The following is an 8,440-nucleotide window of genomic DNA, read 5'->3' as shown; positions in this document are numbered from 1 at the left end:
TCTCTCTCTCTCTCTCTCTCTCTCTCTCTCTCTCTCTCTCTCTCTCTAAGAGATTCTTATTTTGCCTATGAGGTTTCCTGGGCGCCATCTGCTGGTATTCTGGGCAGTGTGACGAGTTCATTTTGCTTAAAATATATGAAAAACAAAACACTCATGAAGAGAACACCAGCGAGGGTGTTAGAATTAACTGATCCAGCTCTTGAGCTTGGGATGTCTGATATTCACTATTTCATTATCTTTAATGAAAATGTTGATGTTGGAGCGCTGTGAATTCCAATCACTGACTTGAACAGTTCTTTTAAAAATACCGTCCTTTTAAGAACAGTTCTTGTTATTTTTACCTTAGGCAACATTTCAAGTTAGATCTTTCGTGTAGACTCCAGGCACAACTGAAAAATGGCTAGAAGACAGGATTCTCAAAGTTTTCATCTTAAAGAAACAACCTTTGAAAACAGTTATGTCTAACTGGACTTAATCATTATGCATCATATGGTGCCTTATATGTACGGTTTTAAAGGAAAGGAAGCCATATTGTGTACATGCCTAACCTGTCCAGCAAAGAGAATAATCATTTTCCCTTTCCCCATTTTCTAGATAACACTCCTACAATGGCACAAATTTTGTTAGACTTTTCTAGTCTTGTAAGCATACATACACCAAATTAAAACTAAACTTCTACTCCCAATGAACCAATGGTTTGCAATTGAGTTCTACAGTTTCCACTCGGTACAGTCTTATTGCTTTCCTCACTGACCATTCAATGACAGCTTGGTCAACATCTAAGTCGGGGAAATCTATCTGTTGTCGATAAAGGTAATTAAAACCAAACAATACTGAAAGCCTTGTATGAGCGTGTCACTAACTATAAAGTCCAAAATACAATTGATTAGTGGCTGAGAAGTACTGAGTATATGAGTCTGTGATTCATGAGGAAGGACACAGTGATTTAGAGCTGTATCAGATGTCTCCCATTCCATTTTTTTTTTTTTTTTTTTTTTTTGGTTTTTTGAGACAGGGTCTCTCTGTGTAGCCCTGGCTGTCCTGGAACTCACTCTGTAGACCAGGCTGGCCTCGAACTCAGAAATCCGCCTGCCTCTGCCTCCCAAGTGCTGGGATTAAAGGCGTGCGCCACCATCGCCCGGCTTCCATTTTGTTTTTTTAATTATCATTTAATATTATTATATCTGAATTAAAATTATCCCAGTTGTCATCTGATCTAGGCACAGGTGTGGAGAGAGGGAATGAAAATCACGTGGATTGTTGTGGAATAAATGTCCAGTTGCTTGGCCCTCAGTGTGACAGCAGAGATTTTTATCTGTCCCTTGTCTGCTCTAAATCTTCAAAGGGCCAATTTTTACCCTTCATCCTTTTTGAGATTTTCAATTTATTCTACTTTTGTATGGGATATTAATACCCTCTATTTTTTGCCCATTCTGTAAAATTGTACTTGTTCTAGCTCTCATCTTAACCTTCCCTACTGTCTAGAATAAGTAAGCAGTACCTCTGTTACCTATGGTCCAGTCTCATTTGATAGTGTGGATAGTGATCCACACTATCAGTTCCAACACTATTGGTCCCTCTCTTCTATGACAACCTACCACTCTTAAAGGTCATCTTCCTCTGCATGCTTGTGACCATATTTCTACATTATAAAGAACCAAAGGCCATCATCTCAGGACTAGGAATTACAAGAGAATCATTGAGAATCAGCGCACATATCCAACATGGAGATACACATCTATACATAATTAAGAACAAAACAAGATTAAAAATACACTAAGCTACTCAACTCAGAATCTGGATATAATGTATTCTGTATTTCCCCTCAGTCTTCAAGACTGTCCACATCCCATCATTTCAAATGATCTTCCCAAGACATGGTCTAGACACTTATGACCTCAAAATGACCTTCTTGTTTTGTGGTCTCATTATCAGTAGCACTAGTCACCTGGGAACTTAGTAGAAATGTAAATTCTCAGGCTGACCAGCCACTAAAGCCAAAACTCCAGCATAGTGTTAAGGAATATTTAATACAATTCTCAGGAAGTCCTAAAGCTGAGTTTGAAAGCAACTGTTTCAGTGACCCCCCAAAAGCCTCTATACTCCTAACTTACATAAAGAAATAGGGAGTCATATTTCTGTTTGTTTGGAAGACTTCAAGTGACATTTCTGACTACGGGGTTAAAGTTTAACCTACCTACCTCTCTCTCTCTCTCTCTCTCTCTCTCTCTCTGTCTCTCTCTCTCTCTCTCTCGATTTTTCGAGACAGGGTTTCTCTGTGTAGTCCTGGCTGTCCTGGAAGTCACTCTGTAGACCAGGCTGGCCTTGAACTCAGAAATAAAGTTTAATCTCTTATTACAGCATACAAAGGCCACCCAGTTTTAGTTTTTCCCAACTAGTTTTCAGAAAATAGAGTCAATCAGGTCAGTAAGGCTGAATCAGCCATAAAGCAGTGACTTAAAAGCATGCGCTGTAGACTCCTATTTCATGAACTTCCAATCTCCCCTTAATCCTCTTTGCAACTGTACTGCCTCAGCTGAGTCACTGACAAGAGTACTAATGACTTCCATCTCAAAAACCTGCTGTACAATACACATTCCTGAAGTAGCCTAGACTTAGAGACAAGTAACTCCTGGTACTGTTTTTTGATCATCTGAAAAGGGAGGATGCGTTTTTCTCTTGCCCCCCCCCTTTTTTTAATTTGTTGTTGAGATTAAAAGACAGAATGGATGTCACTTATGTTTGTCTGATGACAGTTAATAAAGAGCTGCTAAGTGATCAGATGTGCGAGGTTTTGGATACCTGACCGTCACATACAGAAACAAAAGCTTTGGGCAAACATGACAATCAACTTTAACCTCCATTACAAATTAGTTATCTTCAGAAAATTAGTTCCTGCCTCTATCTCATAACCTATCACATTATAATGATAATTCTGCATATTTATAACACTACAGTGCAGGTGTGGGTTAAGTGCTGACACCTTTTAGCTCTTACTGCTACATATGCATAATTTTTAATGCATAGAAGTAGGCACCTCCAGAAACTCCTGCTTAAGTGATGTGATTATATAGCTAATCTTTTGTTTATAGCTTACAAAATTAGGAAAATTCTGTATCCATCCAAATGTCTCTAGTGTTCATGCCAATTTTCTCGAGGTATGAGTGGAATTACTTTTATTCAAATGCTCATTTTCTGTTGACATATGCTGGCAATATTGTTAGACTAAGGAAACTACCAAGGTGAATGAGGAATGGTACTTGTTCTTTATGGCATGACCAAATAAAGAAGGGGATGATCTTAATAACCCATGATTGAACACTGTATAGGAGCAAAGGTAAAATACCTGATTCAATTCTCACTCAGTTTTCACAGTCACACTTTTCCATTTCCTCTGAATTGCTTTATAGTCAGTATTTTTAATGTTTAGTTAACAGCCATTTACCAAAGGAGATGTGGCATTCACTTGTTTTGTTTCTTTGCTTTATTCTCATTGTAGAACAGAAACTAGAGAATCTTGGCTAGCTTAGTTCCTCACAGGGTGGTGGCTCATTATGACAGAAGATGAGTAGGGGTAACTTTCTATTTCATAGAGAGGACATTTTTATATTCTATATTGCAGAATCTCCATACTTTGATAATGTATCACATACAAACCAGTAAATAACAATAACGAACAACCTCCAGACCACCTCACATAAAAACTGTTAGTAGTTGCTTATTTCGGGTAATTTCTCTATGGCAGGTGGTGCCTGTTTGGTATCAACAGATGCTAACCAGACTCTGTTTGATGCAGTGTCTGGGTCTAGAAGTTCAGAGAATGAGGGGGAAATGCAAGAGGTGATGAGAGATACATAAATCTCAGAAACTGCCTGACTACCTGACCAGAGGGTAATGCTCCAGAATGAAAATTGCCTTTTTGCTTGAGTAGTTTAGGCTGCTTATTTCTCCCAAGGTGTCATCTCCCTGCTTTCTTAAGATGCCAGCAACTATAATAAGGTGGACCTTAAAGATATTTCCGGTTCCTGTAGCATTATGGGCCTGGTATTTCAGTCACCAGTTGTGCATCAGCTCTTTTTTCGGGTGTCACTTATCCACACTTGCTCTGAACACTCAATCTAAACCTTAACTTTTGCCGGGCGGTGGTGGCACACGCCTTTAATCCCAGCACTTGGGAGGCAGAGGCAGGCGGATTTCTGAGTTCGAGGCCAGCCTGGTCTACAGAGTGAGTTCCAGGACAGCCAGGGCTACACAAAAAAACCCTGTCTCGAAAAACCAAAAAAAAAAAAAAAAAAAAAAAAGAATTAAACTTAACTTTCCTCCACGCTTGACTATTTTCTAGCACTTATTACTAGACTACAAGCTCCAGGTGGGAAGAACCTTGACAGTCTAGGTCACTGATAGGTGAAATAGTGTTACACATACAGTAAGTGACAAAAAGAAAGCAGACAACAACAACAGCAACAAAACAAAAAAAACCCAATTTTCTTCTGAGACATCAAAAGGATCCTGGAAGACGAACAGGATCTCAGGGATTCTTCTCACGTCAGATGTGCTTGGACTTCTACGGTATAGTCAAAAGCCCAAGTACTGTTTCTGCTCTCTCAAAGTTGACATGACCATGATGCTAGCAGCTCTATGCTGTACTGTCGTGTTTCGGGGAGCCCCCACGTCCTTACAGTCCCCGTGAAGGATACAGGAGTTCCGGGTTGCAGGTGGAAGGCGATCCAACAGGTGACCCCCTCGACTCTTTCCCAGAAAAGCTTCTCCATTCAGTTCACTGTGCAGGTGAGTTTGAGGAAGCTCTATTCCAACTCTACCTGATACTAACCACTCCTTGTCACTCACACACGCCCCACCATCAGATAGTCACATCCTGAAGCTACTTTGAAAGCCGGCCTCGGGCCACCCCAGTGGCAAGGTGCCTCGGTATTCCCGCCCCCAAATACCCTTGGCCGAGGCTACTCGCGACCTTCCCGTGTGAGGACGCGGCGGGGCCGCAGGCTGGCTTCTCCACCGGCGGCTTGAACCCTCTCACCTGCCCACCAGCAGCTGCACGTCGCGGCCAGGCCGCCTTCGCAACCAGAAGCCAGAAACCGCGCTTGCACAGCCACCAGCCAAGCAGCGGAGCGCCACCACCTTTGCCCTGCGCGGCAAAAAGGCGCATGCGCAACTCCATGCGCACCCCCCCCACACACACCCTTCTTCCGGGGTTTGCGTGAAACTCCCGCAAGGAAAAACTGCGGCCTTCACCGGAAATCTTACGGGCCGACGTGTATTCTGTCTGTGAAAACTACCAAAACTGAAAAGGGTTAAAAACACATCACAGCACCAAGAAGATGACAGAGCTTGCGGCTCTCTGCTCTCTCGAAAGGTATTTGTAGAATGAATGAAGCGGTCACCATTCTTGGTGGGTATTCCTGCTCTGACCAATCACAAGGTGTCTTGTTTGTCAATTCCCACCTCTCTCAGGACCTTGTAAACTGTAAAAAAGTGACTCCGCCCTGCCGTCCCTGAATGACGTCGGAGATTGGGCATGCGCAATCAGAGTCTGTCGCCATCCAGGAAACTTCCGCCCAGTCTAGGAGCAGGGTTGGCAGAAGTCGGGAGTCTCCAAGTCAATGCCGGATCCGCTTGGTTAATTTCCTTCGTTTTGCCATTATTTTTCCTTTTTCAGAAATAAGTCTTCTACTCTCTTGAACCACCCGAAGTATTATGAAGTTTTGTTTAAACATACTTTAATTAGCTTTTATCTGGCACTGTGATAGTCACCTTTATTTTTCAACCTATCTTTTAATCTTCCTCATTAAAATCTTTTCTACACCAGCCCTATAGTTTTGTGATACCGTGGAAAGTACAGCTTTTGTTGTTGGTGTTGTCCTTCACTACGTATGATTGACCTACAGTGATACATTATCTGCCAATCGTATTCATGGTATTGACTCTTAAAAAAAACAAAAATCCGCTTTGGCCGCCATTTTTATTTTGGTCACTATTAACGCTTTGATATCATCGACGGAAGCCATTTTTCGTTTGGGCAGTTCCTTCGGGCTATTCCAGTACCTTATCCAGGGCTTTGCCGTCATCGTAGGTCCTGGCACTGGCTTCCAACGATGTGAAGTCGGTCGTGCCATCTTATGTTTGGGCGCTGTTTGCGTTCTCAAACGCGCAATGGGACAGTGGGAAACGGGAAGTAAGCCAAAAGCTTCTGAAGCTTGGTCTGCCGCCTTTTTAGTCTGAGTTTTCACATCCAGGTACTAGTCCACCAGTGACCCTGGACAGTAACAAAGCATATAAAGCCCGAACCCACCTCCCGCCACCATCATAGGTAAGAGCGTGATACTTCTGATAACCTAGCTGTTCCCTCAGTTGGACTGAACTGTTTGCCCATCTTATGTACCACTACGTATTTTTGTTTTGGATTTTGGGACTTTCACAATTTTTCTCCTAGGTTTTCCTTCTGTTTCCAGTAGAATTGTTAAATACCAGGGTGTAGGGAGACTGACACTTAAAGGGACAATAATTTTGAGGGAATTCCATAGAATAAAATAGCCAAATGGATGGCATAGCAAATTTTATCGTTTTATCAATTGTATGGCTTTCTGCATCTATAGAGGTAAATCTAGCTCCCAGAGGACTTTAAGATGTGATGTAGTTTGTGTTTGTATATTCTTTTCATTCATTCATTCATTCATTCATTCATTCATTCATTCATTCATTGCATTTGTGGAATATGTAGCTAGCTTTGTGCTGTAAAATATAGAAGTAAACTTAAAAACAAAACAAAATCTAAATCCTTTTTCATTCACTGGCTTTGACATATACTAAGCTGGGACCAGGAACATAATGTTCTCATGTTTCTTTGCACTGCTGGACAAGCAACTTCTTGTTCTCACTTCTCCTATTTCTTGGGTACTGTATATAACCATACTTGTAAGATAACAGGCTAAGATTCGAGTTAGTATGGCCTTGCTGCTTAGGGTAGTTGTCTACCAGCCAAGTCAGCATCTTCTGGGAGCATGGTACTTGGAATGAGTAGAAGTTGCACTTGGGCACAATATAATATTGATCTGGAAACTTTAGACTGTGGCTTACCTTAGCTTTTTGTAGCATGGGTGTTTCTTCTGTGTCTTCCTGCATGAGAAATCAAAATCAGGAGTTGTCAACCTTGGCTGCCATGACAGTCACCTGGGGAGCTTCTAAACCAGACTTCAGACCAGTTGCTGCTAGAAATCGAGACTTTATGTGGAATTTAGATCATACTAAGGTATTTGAGACATTTATGTTTTGCATGCTGTTAGGAGTAAGATTGCTTTTCACCTTCTCTGTTGACTTTCCTTAAAATACCATGGAGACAGGGAGGAATATTGGATTGGGTGTGTGGTGAACCAGCTTCCCAGTGCTTGGTTACCTTGTCAACCAGCTTCCCAGTAATTGTTATTTTGCCATATATGTCTTTTCCTCAGTGTATAAAGTGGGAAAGAAGAATGAACATCATTTGTTTTACTGAGTCTCACATGAATGTTTCCATTGTGGATATGCGTGTTTTATGAGTATGAAGGAAGACATTATTACACTGAAATGTTGCTTGTTTGCAGTTTTTACAATGCTACCACTAAGGGTAGTGATGGAGTGTGGATGGGTAAGAAAATCAGTTCTGAAACTGTCCTCTCTGGCTTCATATCCTACTTCTTTCACTTACCAGCTCTAACTCTGAGATCTAAAAGATAAGTACCTACCCTTTTACTTTAGTTTCCTAACTTGTGAGGTAGGACCCCAGTGAGAGTTGGGTAAGTTAATACAGGAAATGTGCTTCTCCTTAAGTACCTGGCATGGGCTGGACAGATAGCTCAGCAGTTAAGAGCCACGTGCTGTTTTTCTGGAGAACCTGAGTTTAGTTCTTAGCACCTATGTCAGGCAGTTCAAAATTGCCAGTAACTCCAGCTTCTTGGGGACTCAAGGTGTCTGAAGTCTGCTGGTACCTACACTCACATGTCCAAACCTGCACACAGGCATACCCCCCACCCCATATACATAATTTAAAAAAATAAAAATCCTCTAAGACGTACCTGGCATATAGTAACAGCTATGAAAATATCAGCTATAGCTGTTTCATTATATTATAATTAAAAGTTTGGATTATTAAGATTTTATTTATACATTCCTATGACTGAAATTCTTTGGCTTTCCATTTTGTGCATCTACTTGAAAAAGAAGATTGTCCAAATACATTATCCAAAGCCAGGAAGATGAATTTTAAATAAGTTGTTTTTTTTTAAATAAATGTTTCCATTTAAACATAGCCTTTTTTAACGTAAAATTGTGGTACAAATAACATTTATTTAGAATGTACTATGTGGTATGTATACACTGGTGAATCATCATCACAATCAAATAATGAACATATCCATCACCCTGAAAAGTTTGGTCGTGTTCCTTG

General features: G+C 41.0%; 2 protein-coding genes across 3 annotated transcripts in view; one reads left to right on the top strand and one right to left on the bottom strand.

The window, feature by feature from the left end:
• The window catches only part of Mkks (McKusick-Kaufman syndrome), a 19,875-nt gene extending 14,726 nt beyond the window's left edge, over positions 1-5,149 (bottom strand). Inside the window, exon 1 of the mRNA XM_028756518.1 lies at positions 5,039-5,149. The gene's annotated coding sequence lies outside the window, so the exon portion shown is untranslated. The remainder of the gene's footprint in view (positions 1-5,038) is intronic.
• A 1,056-nt stretch (positions 5,150-6,205) lies between these two features.
• Slx4ip (SLX4 interacting protein) overlaps positions 6,206-8,440 on the top strand; it is a 153,115-nt gene continuing 150,880 nt past the window's right edge. For both annotated transcript variants that reach the window (XM_028755522.1, XM_028755537.1), the window contains exon 1: positions 6,206-6,328. The gene's annotated coding sequence lies outside the window, so the exon portion shown is untranslated. The remainder of the gene's footprint in view (positions 6,329-8,440) is intronic.

Source organism: Grammomys surdaster, unplaced genomic scaffold (assembly GCF_004785775.1).
Source record: "Grammomys surdaster isolate TR1022 unplaced genomic scaffold, NIH_TR_1.0 129, whole genome shotgun sequence".
Classification (NCBI taxonomy): Eukaryota; Metazoa; Chordata; class Mammalia; order Rodentia; family Muridae; genus Grammomys; species Grammomys surdaster.
This window is presented reverse-complemented; position numbering and strand designations above follow the sequence as displayed.